Source organism: Schistocerca nitens, chromosome 1, assembly GCF_023898315.1.
Source record: "Schistocerca nitens isolate TAMUIC-IGC-003100 chromosome 1, iqSchNite1.1, whole genome shotgun sequence".
Taxonomy (NCBI): domain Eukaryota; kingdom Metazoa; phylum Arthropoda; class Insecta; order Orthoptera; family Acrididae; genus Schistocerca; species Schistocerca nitens.
Window position 1 is genome coordinate 703,452,570 of NC_064614.1, and position 20,634 is coordinate 703,473,203.

A 20,634-nucleotide genomic window follows, 5' to 3' on the forward strand; every position below is an offset into this window, starting at 1 on the left:
GCGTATTTTCTATGTGAATACATGATTAATAACAGTAACAGCATTACAATAGTCTTAATGTCGTATTCCTTGCCTCAAGTACGTATCACATTTGAAGATGACCGTCTCTACAGGGTGTTTCAGAACTGATGGTCAATATTCAAGAATATGACAGGAATAATCATTCGAAACAAAACAGTCAGGTAAACATGGGGTCTAAAACGCATACCCTAAGAGCTATGAGCAATTCTTGATCTTCTATACTGTGAAACAAATCTCTTCCACTGCAAGCTCTTTGATTTCAATATTTTGGGAAGTGGTAGTATGGGCGAAAACAAGAAAAAAGCCCGATAAACATGTGCCCTAAAACGCATAACTTAAGAGCTGTGAGCACTTGCTCATCTTCGCTATTGTGAAACAAAACTGTTCTAATGAATAAGTGCTCATAACTTTTAAGGTATGCATTTTCGAGCACATGTTTACTGGTCATTTTTTATTGTTTTAGTCCATACTACCACTTGCCAAAATATGGAAAGCAGAGCTTGCAGTAGAAGAGATTTGTTTGACAGTATCGAAGATCAAGAATTGCTCATAGCTCTTAAGGTATGCGTTTTAGACCCCATACTTATTGACTTTTTTGTTTCGAATGATCATTACTGTTATATCCCTGAATATTGACCACCACTTCTGAAACACCTTGTATAATGCACATTCACGAATCCTGAGTTACTTCCGTGACAAAATGTTTACCATCAGTACGTCCGCCCAAGACTTTTAAGTTGTTGCTACTGGAAGACAACCAAGAAAACATTCCCCCCGACACTTCTTCTAACACTGCAGTGGCGGTGCTACGTATCTCTTTGCCCTTGAAGTAGGCGACAAAATTCTCACGGCCGAATTCACCAACGTCAATTGTAATTAAGGACATCTTAAAACATTACTGTCTCTCGTAGTATTTTTGTTTGTTATTGGGCAGGAAAATTACAGTCTTAAGAGTGTTAGTTGACTTTTTAGATTCGACTGTTAGTTGCTAGATGCATATTATTATAAAATAGGCTGAGAACTGCGGCCACAAGACTGCTTGATTCGGACCGCAATTTGACGACCACTGACATGAAGTGTTACTTTTTCTCTCCTACAAACACTAAAATATTGTATAGTTATTTTACACCCTATGTAAGCATGAAATGTCACTTCTCCTAGGCCTGCGAAATAACAGTTGTGCATGGAAAGACATGGAAACTGATTTGTACACCCAACGTCGCGTAAATGTATGACAGTTTACGTACGGCTTCAAAACGCTTTTACTGTCGCTATGCAAGCTTCATATCCGCGAAGAGAACATTTCCTTATCGACGTGCGTTCCAGTGTAAATTTTGGCATACGCACAACCGTACACCTCTAAAAGGTCGCTTTGTACAGCGCGTCGTATTCGCTTGTGGATGCCACACCTGTGAATTTTTCGATATAATCAAAGACTGAAATGTAACCATTGCGACCAGATTGCCAAGTGATCTTTCGTCCCAGTTTAAATGAGGCCAGGACGCCGTCCTACAAAATTCGCTGTCCTAGCCGTCTTCTCTCACTTTGTGCAGTCATAATCTCTAGCCCACAGTTGCTTGATAAATACAACTAATGGACGTGGGTTGGCAGTGTTCTGGGTTTGCGTGCGTTTCTTGTGAGCTGCGTCCGCCTCCGCATCTGAGTGATCAGAGCGGCTGACAGCCGTACGGGGAACCCGGCTTCGATTCCCTATACTGCCAGGGATTATTCCTTGGTCTCATGAGGCCAACTGAGGAACTACTTGACCGAGTAGCAGCGGCACCAAGGTCAAGAAACCCCACAACGACCGATAGAGCTGTATGCTGACCAAATGCCCCTCCATACCGCATCAAATGATGCCATTGTCAGAAGATGACACGGCGGTCGGTTGGGCTCGATTGAACTGGAGAGCCAGAAGGCGGAGCCTTGTGAGCTGCATAACACACTCAACATTGGAACATTGCTTCGTTATCCGAGATTGGTGGTATTTTGTTGCCTATGGAAGTTAGTGTACTTTTCAAATATGTGGGTTCCCTAGATTGACAAATAAAGTTTAGTTTACCTGCACACGTCGCTTTACTTCTGAGATAGTCCCGACATCTCTACCCATATTTTTTCATCAATTTTGAAGTCCAGTGTTGTGTAAATGTAGAAGTCTGCCACACATACCAGAAAATATTAACGCAATTAACGTGTGCTGTCTCTTTCTCAGATACTAGTCGCACATTTCTTACGTCTTAAAACCGTTGAGAATGTTCAGAACGAGGAAGAATGTCGTACAGCATTCCTTCAGTTTTTTCTAGACCCGTATTATCGTGTTGTATAATGACAATGCCTCAAGAGCACAGGGTAGCATTCACTGGACTCGTATAAAGCATACTCACATTGCGTTCAGATGTTCAGTTACGCCAGGCCACCATATTCTAACGGTGCACGGAGAGATGCTTTCTCATTGCATTACCAGAGAATGCATCTCGCCGACTCCTATTAGAAGTCTGCGGTCATAAACATACTTTACCACTTTTGCTAATGCGTTTTATGACGCTCGTCACGCATCCGTTTTCACCTTTTCGATACCTCTAAAGATGATTTTGAACCATAATTTAACTGTTCTTTTAGCACTCGTTTCACTCATGTTAGTTACTACACTGTCTCCTTGGTGTTTTAGTTGCCATTGGCAGCTGGTTAATGCTGTCGTACCAGATTCGATATCAGCTGACCGCTTTAAATTTTTGGTGGTGGGCAATGTGTGTCAGTAATTATCTGGTCTGGGTGTTGGAGGATCTTTCGCTATTATTGTCATATCTTCGTGGAAACAATCGCGAAAGTAGAATATACCTCCAAGGAAGGTTCGCAAACGAAACAAAAATTTGTACGCGCTAGATAGTCGGCATATCTTGATCCTAAACTAAGCCAGTGAGCATGGCGCATCATGTGCGGCCGATAGGTTGGTATGTAGACGATGGTATGAGTATTGAATGAGAGCAGGTGCACAACACCAACGGAAAGGGTCTTGAGTTGCATCTGAAATCAACGGGAGAATAAGTCAGGAGTTATGGAATGTGCTATCGTCCAAGATTTCTCACAGTCAACAAGCAATGTGACCCGCAGCGATTCGTATAGTATTTAACAACTTCCTCGTCGAGATGATCTCGATGATAAATTTGGCCCGCGCCGGGCTTCCCAACAGCCCTTCACAGCCCTTAATTGCCAACTGAGACTATATTGGTGCCATTTCAGGAGATCGTGGACGTGATGCGTACTGATAGTGCTTGTCGTCTGAGATTAATCAAGATACAGATACAGATGCCGAGGGAAAAGTGTGAATATTCCAAGCTAACGCGCGGTATTCTGTGTTCCCCGTGTTGTAGCCTTTGCTGATGACCTGACGAACTGAGTGAAGTATAATTTTACTTGGAAATACGGAATCCTGACCGTGTGATGTGCGTCACTAGTCATGCTGACGTCCGTGGGTGATAGGCGGGTAGTGATATGCTTTGTTAAAAGCCGAGGTCATTGTTATCTTCTTTTACAGTTTATTTATGGGACAGGTACAGTTACAATTTACACGGTTCTTTGGCAGCTTACCGGATAAAGTCATTGTGTAAAATGCACGAAAGCTTCTGCTAGTGCGACAGAAAATTATCAGTATCTAATATTGACCTAGCACATCAGCTATTAGCTTTGTCGAATATAACATCGGTGTCGATTACATTTCAATTTTTCCGATTGCATAAGACGACTTTTGTTCGTTATTCCTTTGTTTATGAAGATTTGGTGTTGTTGTTAAATATGTCTTGCGTATAGGATGGTACTCCGAATCGCGTGGTGCATTGCATCGTTCTAGCAAGTACTGCTTATACATATCTTGCCAGAACCTCTTTTAGGTGTCACTAAATGTGAAAATAAAATCCAACAAATTTTTCGCAGAGTACAAAACGCAAACATTAACCTCCGTACTGGAAGGACGACGAAGAGAGTAATTATCGATACTACTATTTCAGAAAGGTAAGAAATTTTACGTATGTATATTAAAGATTCAGATAATTAAAACTGCAGGACATAACTGTCATGAAATTTGACTTTGTGATCTCCCACAATGCAGGTTTCTACCAATGTCGGCATAAAAACGAGTGCTTTAATATTACTGCGAGCTAATCGAATGTTAGAGACAAAGGTCGACAACAATAATCAAAACAATTAAGAGGTCAATCAGTATATATTGATACAATGTGGGAATTGTTTTCAGTTGTAGCCAGCTCTAAGTACAACTACCTAGTTCTAGAACAGGAAGAGACTAAACAGCTCAGTTAGCCCTGTGACAGGCTAGATGGTTGTACGGCATAAGTGCCGGAGCGCGAAGAGCCCTTGGCGTCTGGAGCTAATCGCCCATATGCAGTAAGCATAGTATAGCTCGGCACCATGAATTAACGGAGTCCGTGGCCGAACGTGCCGTTGGTGGAACGGGAGCGGCTACATCGTATCATGAGGTGACCATTGCCAATAGCTTCACGACGGCGGACACTCTTTCAAAGAACCAGAAGGTATTCGAAGATTAGGGCAAGAACACTCACGATCGAGAACAGTCAGAGATGCTCACAACGTATCGGGATAGGCAGCAGAACACGTCTGCGATTCGCTTACAAGATGCAGGGAGCAAGGCCAGCAGCTTCTAGATTGGTTCTAGAACTAGAGCTTGCTCTTCTTGTGCAAAGGGAGAACTCGTCTTCAGATATTTGTCGGCAATCTTTTGAATACATCGCAATGATGCGTTCAGTCTTTGCCGTTTGTTGTGACCACACATTGTATTTGGGTGTCAGCATTAACAATTACTGTGCCTATTTCTAAGCTACTCCAGTGGAACAAATGTTGTTATATGATGCCCTGAATCATATAGGTAATTAAAGATGGTCTACATTAGTTATTCCAGTATACAGTAGTGTGCTTAAAAATATCATCACGTGTTATAATCGGCATGCGTAGCTCAAGGGAGGAAGTAAAGCGAAAGAGTCTAAGTATTGACTTGTTAGCGGCAGAGCAATACGAATGAGCTTTAGGATGTGATATTGACATCTACTACTTCCCATACGCAGTTACTGCTGTTGAGAGTAATATTGGTTCCTGGCAGCCGAGGTCGCCGAAACCGGACGGCTAGGGTTTAAAGATACGTCGACGATGGGGTCATTATGGGCGGAGAACAAGCTGGATTTTGGTAAGAATGAGGAAGGAAATCGGCTGTGTCACTTTCAAAGGAACCATCCCACCGTTAGCCTTTATGTTGTAGGGAGACCACAGAGCAGAAAAAAATTGGATGGCTATATTCCTTTCATTACGTTAATATGTGCCGTTGTCGAATGTACCCAATCCTGCTCTTAATCGCAATGCTCGCTCTTCCTTGGGGACAACGATCCACAAAGATGCTGCATTTTGGTGCCGAGCCGTCAACGGCTCCCGATAAAGTACTAGTGTTAGCATTCACTACAATATAAAAAGTGGCATATCTTCGCGATTTAACACAAATCTTGATTTGAAACGTATGATTATTGCAAAGGTAGCAGATAACAGTTTAGTCACATACAGGCATGTTTGAGATATAATCATTGTACCGTTAGCCATCCATGAGTAGCCAAGAGTTGTGAATTTGTGTAAAATAATCTCTCAGTCGAAATCAGAAAGACATTCACAGTTTCTCATCACTATTAACATCGCTTAAGTGAAACATAAGGAGAATAACTTTTGGTAGACTAGTACTTTATTTATTGTAGCTCAAACGTGTCAACAATAATTAAAGCAAGAGTTGTTAATTTAGAGCATTAGTTAATTTCCTAGTTAAGGAACCAAGTAAACGATGGACTATAACAATCAGATTTTATCGTCGTAGTTCCTCCATAAATTGGCAAAGTATCTAAATAACAACGAAGGTCGCAGACTCCTACTCTATTCTGCAACTGCCGTTAATTTTCTCACTGAATGTATACTACTGTTACCAACGTCGACGTGAAGATGCGATAATTTCTCGTATCACCATCTTCCTCTTTACGACTGAAACTTCACGAAGAAGTTAGTAGCTTGTGGGAGATGATCTGCATATCCGAGTGCAGTCAGCATTGAATTGTAACACATGGCTACAAGTAAGGAAGGAAAACGTGAGATACTCTCCCGGAGTTCTTTGCCGCCAAATGGCATATTTTCGCTACCAGGGATACTATTCAAAGTGTGACACACAAGAATGAATCCTCCACTGCAGGAAAGAACTCCATTGTCAGTCGGGGCATCCTGTTTTTCATCAAGGGGCCCACTGTGATTGGCGCACTTTGCTTAGCAAAGACCAGGGATGATAAGCATCCATAACTGTCGCCACCTGAGACTCCTCAATGACGATTTGATATAGTATCAAATTCCCGTGAAAGCGAAATAAAGTTTTTTTTGTAATACCTGCAACATTCACGTTGCAGAGAAATGTTGCTGTACCTGAAAGCAATAAATTCGGGACTTGATTATTGAACTGTATCCCTTTGGCCGGCCGAAGTGGCCGTGCGGTTAAAGGCGCTGCAGTCTGGAACCGCAGGACCGCTACGGTCGCAGGTTCGAATCCTGCCTCGGGCATGGATGTTTGTGATGTCCTTAGGTTAGTTAGGTTTAACTAGTTCTAAGTTCTAGGGGACTAATGACCTCAGCAGTTGAGTCCCATAGTACTCAGAGCCATATCCCTTTGGAATGTTATGTAATATTTTCTGTCGTGTTGCCTATTTTGCGTCACACCGCAGTGCTGGGTCCGCCACTATTTATATCTGCTGTTTGTCATGTTGATTCTTCCTGACGATACACAAGAGGCGGCAATTGACTCACAAGGATGCGAGGCAAAAATATCTCCAGCATGTTGTTCAGAACGAATAGCTCGTGCCTGTTTGTTTTTTTTTTTTTTTTTTTTTTTTTTTTTTTTTTTTTTTTCCGCTTATTTACCATGACTGGTGGTATGGCTTGGATGAATGTATCTCGACTTATGTAATGGCACCCTTGGTAAGTATAATCTTGTTTGTGTTCCAGCTGGTGGTACTTAACGCGTATTATAATTTCTGCCAGTCAAGTCTGTGCCAAAATTGAAGAATTAAAGAAAGGTACTGTCTCACATTATATACAATTTTGCCTATTTGAATAGAGGAGCTTTAAATTTTTATCTTAAATATTCGGGATTCGACCCTCCATTGGTATTAATACTTTTTCCTGGACTCAATTTCTTTCAGTTTTTTTATGTGAAATCACTCAGTTGGGAGGAGAGGGGGAAACCGTGTTGAAATCTCATTTTGGGCATTCAGATCTAGATTCTCCGTGATTTCCATGAATCGCGTAAACGAATGTCAAGATAACTACTTTGAAAAAGACTTTACTGATTTTCCTCCAAATCCACGTGCGGCACGCACTTACGTTCCGTTTCGCAGGCATTCATCGTCGAAGGGATATAAAACCCGAATCCTCCTTGTTTGTATCAAATATGTGAAGGTATGCCGTGGTTGGCTTCCAGCTGGTGCACCGAGTGGAGGAATTCATTTGCGTACCATCCCGAGTAACACCATGTCTAGTGAGGCATTGAGGTCCCATACCCAAAAGTTGTATTAATAATTACTTCACGTTTGTTACAAATGAAATTTATGATATAGATGGGAAATTCACGGGGGTAGAAAGAGATAATAAATGATCGGATACTGTCATTGCACGCCGTACCTGGCGGACGTCTGGCCAATAAGAAATTAGGCGCGGAAGAATTCGGTGGTTTAATGCACAAGCAAGGAGTTGCATACAGTGACGGATCAGCTGCAATGATGATTTCCAGTTCCTATAGTTTCTGTGAATATTACTTTCTTAGATTTGTCGTTGCGGGGTGGACGACATGCAACCAACGCAGAAGTAAACAGAAAGGACAAATCAGTTGTCGGCGTGTTGCTTCTGCTACCCTCATGTGTGAGCTGCAAGACGACTGTAAATTGTGTTGAGATTACGGCGAAAGATTGTGTTGAGCTCACGGATTCAATAGTTGAAAAATTAAACACACATCTGCGTTTATCGTCTGCACTGCGCAGCCGTCATAAAAAGAGGTATAGTTGTTAATTATAATAGTGTTCCAGTCGTTATGTTGAGCACCGTTGGCATATACTGCTCTTCCCACTTAACCAGCTAATCTCGCATGTATTCTATCGCTTTGCATGGTTCTCAGATAGGGCAGCGACACCAGTCAATTCCATCCATTGTGTTTAGAAATAGTGAAATCTGAATTTCTAGCAAGGGTGAGTCAGTCAGTGGTCAGAGTGCATTCGCGTGTAGTTTTGCACAACGCGTGTCGAAAAAAATGAGAAAAAAATTGCTAATGTTCCTCAACAATTTGATTTTCCTCTCCATCTCCATGTTGTTTTCATTGAAACTCAATTGATTTTGTGCAAAATGGTTCAAATGGCTCTGAACACTATGGGACTTAACATCTGAGGTCATCAGTCCCCTAGAACTTAGAACTACTTAAACCTAACTAACCTAAGGACATCACACACATCCATGCCCGAGGCAGGATTCGAACCTGCGACCGTAGCGTTCGCGCGTTTCCAGACCTGAAGCGCCTAGAATCGCTCGGCCACACGGTCGACTTGATTTTGTGCAGAGTGAGGATAAAGCACTGCAAAGGCTTGGGTAAACGAAGCTCATTCGTATTTTGCAATCAACATAAGCAATTTCTCGCTCGGTAGCCGTGTTGCTTTCTGTGAGTCCCTGTGCTGATGAGTTTGGATCAAGGCGAGGCGGTAAGGTGGCCAGCTCATAAGAGTGGACCCCGCCGAACTTAACAAAACTGAGGTAGCCAAATGCTGACGCTAATGTCGCAGAGATGTTAAGCGTTAGCAAGGAAGAGATAGGCTTACTGACTCAACGAATTTTATGAGCTGCTTATACAATTGAGCGAACGTCGCATGTATATGGTAACTGCATTGCATCTGCGTGAATATCCATAAGGAGAAAAGCTGCTTTATGCCGTTGGAAGCAACAGTATTGTTTGCTCGGCTCGCGTTTTCTCACCGGACAGGTGCTGTGGTAGCTGTTTACTTAGACTGTTTTATCGACGCAGATAGGAGGCACGTGCGAGCTGATTTTGTAGTAGCTACGTACTTTTCTGTCGTTTACTGTCATGTACTTTGTTGCTCGCGGGTGTGTTACCATCATCTCTTTCTTTTCGAATGATACCTGGAGTCCTGATTTATTTATTTTTTATTTATGTCTGTTTTGCTGATTATTTGATTTCTGGATTTTTGTATTTTGTTAGCTAGTAACGTTAAGGTTGTTTGACCTTTCTTTGTTCGAATTTGTATTTTGTTGCGATTTTTCTAGTACCATTCTCTCATCAAGTATTGCTGAGCACAGTTGAAGAGTAGTGGTGATAGACCATCATCCTGTCTTATACATATTTTAATTATAAACGGCTATGTATAAAGTCATTCTTTTTCCTTGCCTAAAATTTTAATTTTATAGAATCTTTTTTGTATGCTCCTGACTCAGCTCTAGAAGTTACTCATTAGCATTATCATGTTTCTGAGAAGTGTTAAGTACACACTCACGAAAGTAATTATCATTTTTTCAATAACATGGTGTCTCACAAGCAGCTAAGATGAATTTAAGTATAATCTCAGATCGTTTCTACAGGACCGCTCGTAGTCCGTAGACGAATTTTCAGTTAAAAAACTAGTAGCATGCGTCATAGATAAGACAAAGCTGTTTTCAGCAGGGTCAAAACTATTATGTTCACTTTCATTAAATAATGCGACTTCGCTAATTTTTGTTCTGGCAATTGCATATATTCCAACACGCAAATAATGCATTTAAACGTAGCCAGTGTACTGATTCATTCTATATCATTTCCTAGGAATTGTGTATATGACCTATAAATATGGAACAAACTAACTTACTGTATGATATTATGACTATACCAAATATGTCTTGTGCAAGATTTTTTCCTTGTATGCATGATAGATGCCGCATTTTTTTCAATACTAATCAGAAACGAATGTGAAGCACAGTTATCATCTGGTGTGTTTGGATCGAATTGTTGGAAGATACAGCAATCTGGCGCTCTCTGCTATTCGACGCCGAAAACAGTTTGTGACTGTGGACATTTGAGTCCAGTAGATGTGCATATTGCTGATCTGCCAGTACTACACTTCAGGACCACAGTCATTTTGCTGGTAAATTTACGATACAATGCATTGACCTGTAATGGGCCGACATCGGAAAATAAGTTAATTTGTTGACCTTAAACGTCGTCCTTCATTACCAGATTCAGTAATCCATGTCCGTTGTATAAGTCTCAAAAAGAGCATAGTCAAAAAGAAATGCTTGTTAAAACTATTCAGTGAAAATCCTTCAGAAAAAAATGTGGAGGTATTCTCCTGTCGGACGTAACCTATTAAAGTCGCTGTTAATGTACGGGTGGAGTTTAGTTTCGGCAATAGTGATAAAGTTGCCGCTCCTGGCGCGAGAGGCCACGTGGAAATCTGTGAGGTGTCGTCAGCTGTCATGAGGAGAGCAGCGAGCCGCTTACGTCACTAAACGCTGATGACGCTCTGGGCGACAACTCACAGTCCTTTCGCTCTCCAGGCTCAGGCTCTCGTGTTATCGTACGTAACGTGTTCGTGAAGTCTGCTCGACCGATATATTGCGCTCCGATATCAGCTATGAGATTAGCGTTCTGTGACTCCATAGCGCCCATAACCATGGAAAATGAAAAAAGTACAAGATATGTGCCATAGAAGAAATATATTAATTGTTACTTCACAATCTGGCTTTAAGTTGATAATTATCTTTACCTGACAATTGTCGTTATGACTGTTGTCCTGAATTAGCCGAAAGACTTTGTCGCTTACCCCAGGAACTTTTATCGTGTGCAAATGAATCTTAGGGTTTCACGAAGGCTCCTCCACAGAATTGCGGTTAGACTTAGACAAAATTTCCAGTTGGTGTGATGAATGGCAGCTAGCCCTCAATGTGGAAAAATGTAAGTTAATGAGGATGAGTAGGAACATCAAAACTGCAATATTCGGATACAGTATTAGTGTCCTGCTTGACACAGTCAAGTCATTTAAGTATCTGGGCCTAACGCTGCAAAGCTATGTAAGGTGGAACGAGCATGTGAGAAGTGTGGTAGGGAAGGCGAATGGTTGACTTCGATTTATTGGAAGAATTTTAGGAAAGAGTGTTTCACCTGTAAAGGAGACCCTATATAGGACTCTGGTGCGACCTATTCTTGGGTATTGCTCGAGTGTTTGGGATCCGTACAGGGTCGGATTGAAGGAAGACATCGAAGCAATTCAGATTTGTTACCGGTAGGTTCGAACAACACGCAAGTTCTACGGAGATGCTTCGGGAACGCAAATGGGAATCCATGGAGGGAAGGCGACGTTCTTTTTCGAGAAACGTTATTGAGAAAATTTAGAGAATTGACATTTGATGCTGAGTGCCGAACGATTCTACAGCAGCCAACGTACATTGCGCGTAAAGACCACGAAGATACAAGAAATTAGAGCTCATACGGAGGCATATAGATAGTCGTTTTTCCCTCGCTCTGTTTACGAGTGGAAAAGGAAAGGAAATAACTAGTAGTCGTACAGATTACCCTCTGCCACGCATCGTACGGTGGCTTGCGGTGTATTTATGCGGATGTAGAGTTGAAGATCAGATAAGAAAATGGATATTGACCTATCGGGTACCGAAAAGAATCAGTCATCCAACGGTAACATGATACAGATGTATTACTTTTCCACAATCAGAAAAGTACCTCTTAATTAAGGTTCTATTATGCACGAGCAAATTCTTTACGTTCGTTGACAGAAGAAGCTATGAACCGCTCGTCAAGACCCAGCACAACTTGAGGAAGATTCGAACAATATACTAATGCTAAATCGCAGCTTGTGAAATAAAAATCCGTCATTGTTTAATTAGTTGATTGAGTTTTCTTGTGCTGTGTAAATAAAGAATGATTTGGTTAATGAAACCATTAGTTGCCATTCGCCTTCTTTGTTGAGGAGAAATGGACACTTGGCGAAATTTCTCGAAGCTGACCTCGTGTCACAACCAGGTTCTTCATATCACGTGCCAGTTACAGAAAACCGGTTCGTTAAGTTGCAAGAAGGAGCCTGAAAATTGTGTAGTTTAGTACTTGGTTGTGACATTTTCTCAACTGTGCAAAAACAGATTGATGTAGTGTCGTTGCAGAGAAATACTGTTATGTATCTTTACTGCATTTTTGTGTGTATAGGAGGAGGACGTAAGTTCTCTTCCTGCAGATGAGTGAAGGGAGCAGAGAAGGAATGGGCAATGAATCTCCCGTATTTGGCTGGACTAATTTGTCGAAACCACTGGATACAGCAATAAGGAAGCCTGGGCTGGGCATAGGATCGAAACCAAACCGCTGTGTAAAGTTTTGACATTGTTACGGCTTAGTAGGTTATCGGAGCTATTATGAGACAGCAATAAATAACGAAAACTCTGTTGCGCAACTTGTAATTAGAAGTTCATCAAGTTGTAGAGGATACGAGATATCAGATCAGAGAAGAATGAAGTAAAGGACAAGAACGATCAGACTGCGTCGCCCACCTTAATGTTTTAATGTCAGCAGCACTGGATTGTACTTTGTGTTTCTAATCACCTCAACCTTGATGGCACGAGAAACTTTAACCATACTTTCTTCCGTGTTTCTTATAATCTGCATGTAATTGCAGCTGTAATACATTCGCCATTGTCTTTGTCTCTATAGTCCAGGAAGATCGTGTACATTCGCTGTGCACTGGAAACTATGTACTGAATGGTAGCGCTGTTCAAACGAAAGAATAAACCCGTAACTAAAATTGCTTTCTGCACATATAGCCTGTCTTCATTAACGCATTCTTATGATAGCTACGAGCCATGCTCCTTTACACGTTGTGCGTTGTGTTACTTCATGGCGTTGGTTGACAGTTGTTGGACAAGAAGTGGTCTTTAGCTCACATTATCGAGTGATGATCATTTTGCAAAGCCTTACCGTTTAAATAGCAAGCGCCATGCCGTTGCAAACAAAAAAGGAGGCGGCCCAATGTTGGTGTTAATCGTTTTCGTGTAGTCTCTGACTTCGTAACTGTTAGTTTCAGTCAAAAGTGACGGCGATGTTTGGTATCGATGAGCCCATAGACTTCGCTTGTTTTCTAGCAGATTGAATTCAGTATATCTAATGAAATGATACAAACACCAAAAAATACTTTTCATTTTGAAGAGATATCTGTTTTCACGAGGTGGTGTTTTCTTTTCGTACACAATGTTTTTCTCATTGTTTGATCATTCTTCTTTCTTATGTTCCGACTTTAGACAATCTTTTCATTTCTCTTATATAATTATTGTTGCAGCCAACGATGTCGGTTATCAGGGTTTTTTTCTTCTGCGCTTACGGCTTTGCCTGCAATTGTATACAATGATATTTTTCATTACCAGGTTAACTAATCTTGATAGACCTGAAATATAATCTCGACATATAAATTTTGAAGAATGGTAGAGTAACGCCCAGTACGCAGGAAGCTGATATCCGACTTCACGTTCGACCTGACGTACAGTTCGACTTGTTACCAAGGCGTGAATACTTTAAGTTGGTACAAAAGTATGTAAGTTGCTGTAGTCGTTGAGAGATAAAAACGCTTGCAGTGAATAAACTAACCGGTAGAGGTTCAGCAAACCAGTCTTCGGACTGAAATCATCATCATCATCAGCAGCAGCAGCAGCAGCAGCAACAACAACAACAAAATATAAACAACACAACCGCGAAGCAGTAGAAGACTTTCATATTAAAAGTAGCTTTTTTCAACAATTCAAACTTACACAGTAGTCTCCGAATTTTTTATGTGAAAACTCTTAAAGTTTTTTTAAATAAAACACAGTTAAACATTCCAGATATTTATGCTTCGCGTCCACATATTTGTTTCGCAACACGGTCACCCCCACGAACACATTTCTCCCAACGAGAGACCAATTTGTAGATATCGTTACTTTTTTGTCGGAGCCACAACCTCACCTTTGTTTTCACCGCTTCATCACTATCAAAGTGAAGTCCTCGAAGGTGTTCTTTAAGTTTTGGATACAGATGAAAATGGGATGGGATCAACTCGTTTATGTAGACTGATCGATGACATTGAAGCCAAGGTGTGGGACTGTTGCAGATGTCGCAGCGTGCGTGTGTAATGTGGCATTGTCACGCTGAAGGAGGGGGTGCTTAATGTGTGGACGAACTGTTCGAATTCTAAAATCGATTACAGCACACCATTTCTCAATCACCAACATAGTTATGTTACACCCCGCCGTGTTACACGTTACAATTCGGAGCCCCCTAGCTGCAAAGGGCTGCCGAAATGTAGATATGAAGAATAAAGATGTAGAATTCTAATAACGTTTGTTTTATTTAGAAAGCTTTAAGAGTTTCGTCATAAAAAATTCGAAGGCTTTACTTTGCAGCACGCCCTCGTCTACGGACTCTGTTTCAAACTACACAGGCATCTGCTCTTTGGACATTATTTTATTTCTGTCCCGAATTAATGCAGTACTGGCCAAGGCAGCGTCTGATGCATAACTATTTCGACCGCTGTAAATGTACTGGTGCTTCGTATCAACTACAAGTTTACGCGAAGTGGTGTTACTTTAGCGCTCATTCCTTCTTTGTCACATGTGAAGAAACATCAGCGAAGATTGCCCTCCCCTGACTGGCAACACCCATTCGATCATAGCTTAATGACACACACACATTTGAGCCCATTCCCTTCACATGCGCAGAGTAGAGTATTTATTTCACACCCTTGGCTCCTCCGCCTCTATCAGAAGTACGAGGAAAAATCAAATGCAAATGAAAATGCAGTGTTCCGTAGGATTTTAATTTTAGTGATGTATGTGTAATATAGTAGTGCAGCGATACTACTTGCCCTGGTGCAGAGAACACGGGTTTTTATCGGTGTCCTTCCCGTTATCAGTCTCTGTTACTGGCTGCTCAGAAACTCGAGCGTCGCTTTCCAACAGAATGTTGAAATGCTGTGTTACTAAGTAAACATGGGCAGCCAGCGGCCTGCGTGAAGCGCATCGCCACGCTTGGCCTGCTTCGGTAACAGTGTTCCACTTACCCAGTATTGTCCACTGGTTAACAGCTACGCACTGCCTGATAGGCGGACACACTACTGAGCTTCAGATCTGCCGCTAACGCGTTTTATGAGAGGTTGTGCGACGTGCGCGCCTCTAGTGGCAGTAAGTGTAAGCTGGACGTTTGCGCTGTACCGAGAAACTGTCGCACTACATTCGCGGGGAATCCTCTCTCAGTGACTGCGGCAGCAGCATGATTTCGAAACATTTACTCCCTCAAGTGGTCTGCAGTTTTCCCCGTACGTCTCCCGACGCTCTGTTTGCACATAGTCACGAACCCTGTCATGAGACTTGTACCCACACCAGCTACTGGAACTCATCACAGAACAGTAATTTTCCTTCCAGGCATATGCCGGGACGGTTCCAGTGAAAACGCACGGCCAATTTCCTACCCACGCTTGAAACATTATAAGCATGTGCTCCGTCTCTTATAACCTTATGACGACAGGACGTTAAACCCTAATCTTCCTTCCATCCTTTCTAGTACAGAATACAGAACGTGACAGAGTATCTCCCACCCCACACACACATACAACCGCCGCCACCACCACCACCACCACCACTTTCCTGCAGTTCCTTCTGTTATGTTCATTTTCACTCATTATACTCGTTGGCAACATCGTTAGCCTGTAAATAATTATAAATAAATAATAATAATAAAATGCTGACCACAGAAGACTGCCCATGAGGTAATAGCAATGTCTTTAAAGCCACCAGCCGATAAAACAACGGGCAGATCATTCTTTCATCATATTGAATTCTGAAAGTTTTTGACGATATCCAATTTTCCATTTCTGTTATTTTTCGTGACACGTTAAACGAGAAACATCTCTTCTCCCAGCTGACAATTGAGGGAGAATTTAATGGCAGAGGAAACTGAAGAAAGATGTCCTGGCTGCGAATCATTGGATGACACCACTCCGGTCACTGATACATACTCATCAAGCAACTGTGGAACGTGTGTTCGCAGTCATCCATTAGTGGATATGCATTGAGGGAAGAAGACTGTGGCCAGCCTCTGTGACCGAGCGGTTCTAGGCGCTTGAGTCCGGATCCACGCGGCTGCTATGGTCGCAGGTTCGAATCCTGCCTCGGGCATGGATGTGTGTGATGTCCTTAGGTTAGTTAGGTTTAAGTACTTCTAAGTCTAGGGGACTGATGACATCCGATGTTAAGTTCCCTAGTGTTTAGAGCTATTTGAACCATTTGAAGAAGACTGTTGTTATCGGAATGAAACAATGCTGTCGTGGCCTGTTAATCTTCTTCCGTTGGATCTAAATTTATAGTTTATTTCGTATATTAGAATATATTGTTTCCCAGGACATTGCAAAAATACGTTACCTTTCAAAATAGTCACTCCAATAGCTTTGACATACACTTAATTATATGTATATAATTGAAGAAATGTCTCGTGACTCTTCAAGAAATATCTTACACATAATACGAGTATTCTACCTGGAAGTGCAAGCAGCAACCTGCTCCACACGAATGAAATCGAGAGCCAACACACACACACACACACACACACACACACAGAGCTATATAAAGACAAAGGAGTATACCTCGTCATTTGTAATGGATCACAATGACTAGATTTGATCTTAGACTAGACACATAGTTAACTGAAGTTTGTACCAGTAATGGAAGTGATAATTTTTCTTTCCGAATTCCTAGATAAGTACGTGGTAATTGAAAGGACAAAGAAGGGAATGATGTGGTTTAATATCCATAGGCGGCGTGATCATAAAAGAAGGAATGTAACCATCGAATTGGCTGATATAGGGGTGAAATTCTTATGAGGATTGCAGTTATGTTCCTTACATGTTCAAGTCCAGTGTATTAACTATCACACCTCTTCACTCGGTAAAACAATCATTAATATATTCAACCAGTGGAGTAAATATTTAAAATTCACTTATTGATTGACAAAATATTGACTGGTGCCTCGTTACTAAGTAGGGCAGTATAGCTGCAAACTATTTGTTGATATATAAATAGCTGTGCTTCACAGTTCTTAAGTTTCCTATGTACTTCAAATCACTAGTTACACCTATTGTTACTTGGCCACAAAGAGCACAAGTTTCGTTATCTGCAATGGTGAGGCGGATTTTGCTATTCGATATTATTACAGCTATCTGATATTATTACAGCTATCTAATTTTACGTCTCCTAAAAATTGCCCATCGTCCTAAAAATCACACCATACTTTAAAGACTAGTAGAACTTGTGCTTCCTTACAGTTAACGACTAAAATTGAATTCCGTAATAGGAAGAAATGTAATTCGAATAACGGTTCTGACATTGCCATTTAATTTTTCTACTGTACAGTTTCATGTTACACGAAAACTTGCTCCATCTTGGCTTAGAGAAGGGCCATGGACTGTATATACGAGAGATTGCGGGTAGAAAAGAGGCAGTTTGAATGTCTATTAAATTAACTCTTCGTTGAAAAGTAAATAATTTAATAAAATAAGTGTGTCATTTCTTTGTACTTTTAAGTTTTTGTAGAAAAATATTCTCTGGAATTTTGAAGTATTTGGTGGAATAAACAATTTTTTACGGCTTGGTTTCAAATTTAGCTGTTGCTGTATTGCAATCGTGTATCATTAAGTAAATGAGTAAAGGTTATCGCACCAGTACTCTTCACGCCTTTCTGAATAAATGCCAATTTTAATAAAGAGCAATGAAACTTATTTTATGTAGTACTTCAACTATGTTCATCAGTGTTCCTTCTGTACAGTAATGGATTATTTAACCAGATTTCATGAGTGGATATATGCATCGTGATGCTGTACTTAAAATACATAACTCCTTAAACATTAATATTAGCAAAAGGATAGAGTGCTACTGATCTTAAAGATGAAAGCTGTGTTGCAAACAGTTACAGCGAAAAGACTGTTACACATTTAGCACTAATCTCTTTACAGTCCTTCAGTATAGTCTCCCCGCTTCTCTCTGACTGAGTTACGCCTCAGAAGCTCTCCTTATTCCATCGAGGACACCACTTCTGTTCATCTGTCGAATGGCTTTGGCAACAGTGGTGGATAGCTGTTCCAGAGAAAGATAACGACGTCCGCGCATAGGTTTTTTCAACTCCGGGAACGAGTCGGTTTGGTGGAGTCATGCCCAGGTTGAAGGGAGGAAACGGAAAAACTTCCCATCCGTTTTCGCGTAGGTTTTGGGCTACAACATTGCCGATACTCGGCCGAGCACTGTCGCGGAGAGTGAGTGGTGCAGCCTCGAACAACTGAGGTCAGGTTTTGTGCATTTTTGTGCACAGGTTTTGCATGAAATTAAGATATTACACTGCCGTGATACTTGTTCCGCATGGGATTCTAACAGCCATGATGATTCCTTGGTGATCATAAGCAAAAATCGTCATTTGCTTGAGCTTTTATTAAGCGCGTCAAAATTTGTTTGGGCGTAGAGAATATGAAACTCTCCATTCATTGGGCTGTGATTTCAACTCTGGTTCAAAGACTCTAATCCATGTTTCATCAACAGCAACAACTCTACTCAAGAATTCTGGACCTTCACCGTCGAGCTTTGTTTGAGCAAGGTTACAATATCCAGGCATTTCTGCGTCTCTTCAGCAAACAGTGTGAGACCCTTCTCGCATAAATTTTTCTCCTCTTCGAATCATTTGTCAGAATATGGAATACTGATGGTGGAGGAATTCCCGTGGCTTCAGAATGTTCCTCACAAGTCTCACTGCGATTTTCTTCGAGAGCTTCTCAAGTTTCACACATCGTTCATCTGTTGATGTGTTTGGGGTTCTGGGTCTTGGATTATCATCTATGGTCGCACGACCACCACGAAAACGATTAACCCAACGTGAAACTGTAACACAGTCCACTGTAAACTCACCACAAACTTTACTTAGCGCACTGTGAATTTCTGTCGAGTTTCTGCCGCATGAAGTTTCGGTCTTGATGTACGACCTCTGGTCTTCAATGAACACATTACCTGAGATCCTTGCAGGATCCATTTCTACCCATCGCCAATTTTATGTTAGACAACACTGCGAAAAAAAACGAAAACACAGTCTTCCTCAAGGTCAAAACTGGTTCGGACGCAATTTTCATATAGTTGTATAGTTGCATCATACAATCCAAAATAATATGAACCTGTGCATTATTTATGAAATATCCCTCGTAACAGTGTTTCCTTTGTGCCTATCTGCAATTCAACGTGTCATCTTTACGGTGAGTAACAATCTAGCCTTTTCTTCATGTTGCTTGTATTCTAACGTGGACTTTCAATTGTTTAGCTCCTTAAGCGGTTGGCAAGACCGCTACGGTCGCAGGTTCGAATCCTGCCTCGGGCATGGATGTTTGTGATGTCCTTAGGTTAGTTAGGTTTAACTAGTTCTAAGTTCTAGGGGACTAATGACCTCAGCAGTTGAGTCCCATAGTGCTCAGAGCCATTTGAACCATTTTTTTTAAGCGGTTGTTTACATGCGTTTTTCTGGGAACACAATTTTGTGCAAATGAATCCAAAATGTCGTGAAGGCGATCCAACCCAGAATATAATTCCTAGAAATACTTGGATGAAAATAAGAAAAAGGTAAACTACTAATATGTTTCTCGGAACGACTTGTAATTACGCTTAAGTGCAAGGGTGGCTGGACTGAATTGTTTAAGAAGTTCGATTTTCTTTTTCCTAGTTCAAGATTAATAGTAGGTGAAAACCGTCCTCCAAAATTTTGAAGAACCTTTTTTACTAACTCTAGCTTCTGCATTAAATATTTCGTTGCATTGATTTCCAAAAAAGTGTAACTACCAGTGTGCAGAGGGTTTACTTGAGGCCGGTAGTGGTTCTGTGATGTTTGTGTGATTGTTTCTCGTACTTCATTCACGTTAACGTGAACATGGACCAGGATGTTTATTTCACCATTCTCGGCCACCAGCTATCAAGTTTTCGTGTATTTCTTCATGTGACGACTGGAGAGTTCACAGAGCTGCCTGCATGCATACGTTCCTGGTTTTACGATCAATCAGGCATCCTATCGCACCTCGACTTGCTGCTAAATTATTCGATTATTCAACCGTAATCCAATAGAATATGTCTGGGACTATTTGGAACTGCGGGTGAAACGTAGCAATAAACATCCCCACGATTTGCTTGCAGTGTGGGATCTAATCATCGATGAACGGCTTCAGCTGGATAGAGCATACCTGTAGAAACTAGTGGCTCTCTTCCTCGCTGAACTGAGGGTAGACTATGTAGGGCAGTTGTTCCCAACTTGTGATAATTACTCTCTGAGGGATAAAATGTAATTTTTTGAGGGATAATAACCAGGGCGTTCAATTGTGTTGCTGTCATGAAATTAAATTATTTATCGTAAGACTTTGATACTGAGTACATAAGTTACCATAATTACATCATTTTTTTCCAGATACTAGCATTAACACGTGACATAACGTGATGGAGATGACA

General features: G+C 41.2%; 2 protein-coding genes across 3 annotated transcripts in view; one reads left to right on the plus strand and one right to left on the minus strand.

Moving 5' to 3' along the window:
- The window catches only part of LOC126259607 (pantothenate kinase 3), a 177,767-nt gene extending 162,534 nt beyond the window's left edge, over positions 1 to 15,233 (minus strand). For both annotated transcript variants that reach the window (XM_049956562.1, XM_049956529.1), the window contains exon 1: positions 15,180 to 15,233. The gene's annotated coding sequence lies outside the window, so the exon portion shown is untranslated. The remainder of the gene's footprint in view (positions 1 to 15,179) is intronic.
- Positions 1 to 20,634, plus strand: part of LOC126259600 (charged multivesicular body protein 7) — a 243,007-nt gene that overhangs the window by 49,026 nt on the left and 173,347 nt on the right. The window lies entirely within an intron of this gene.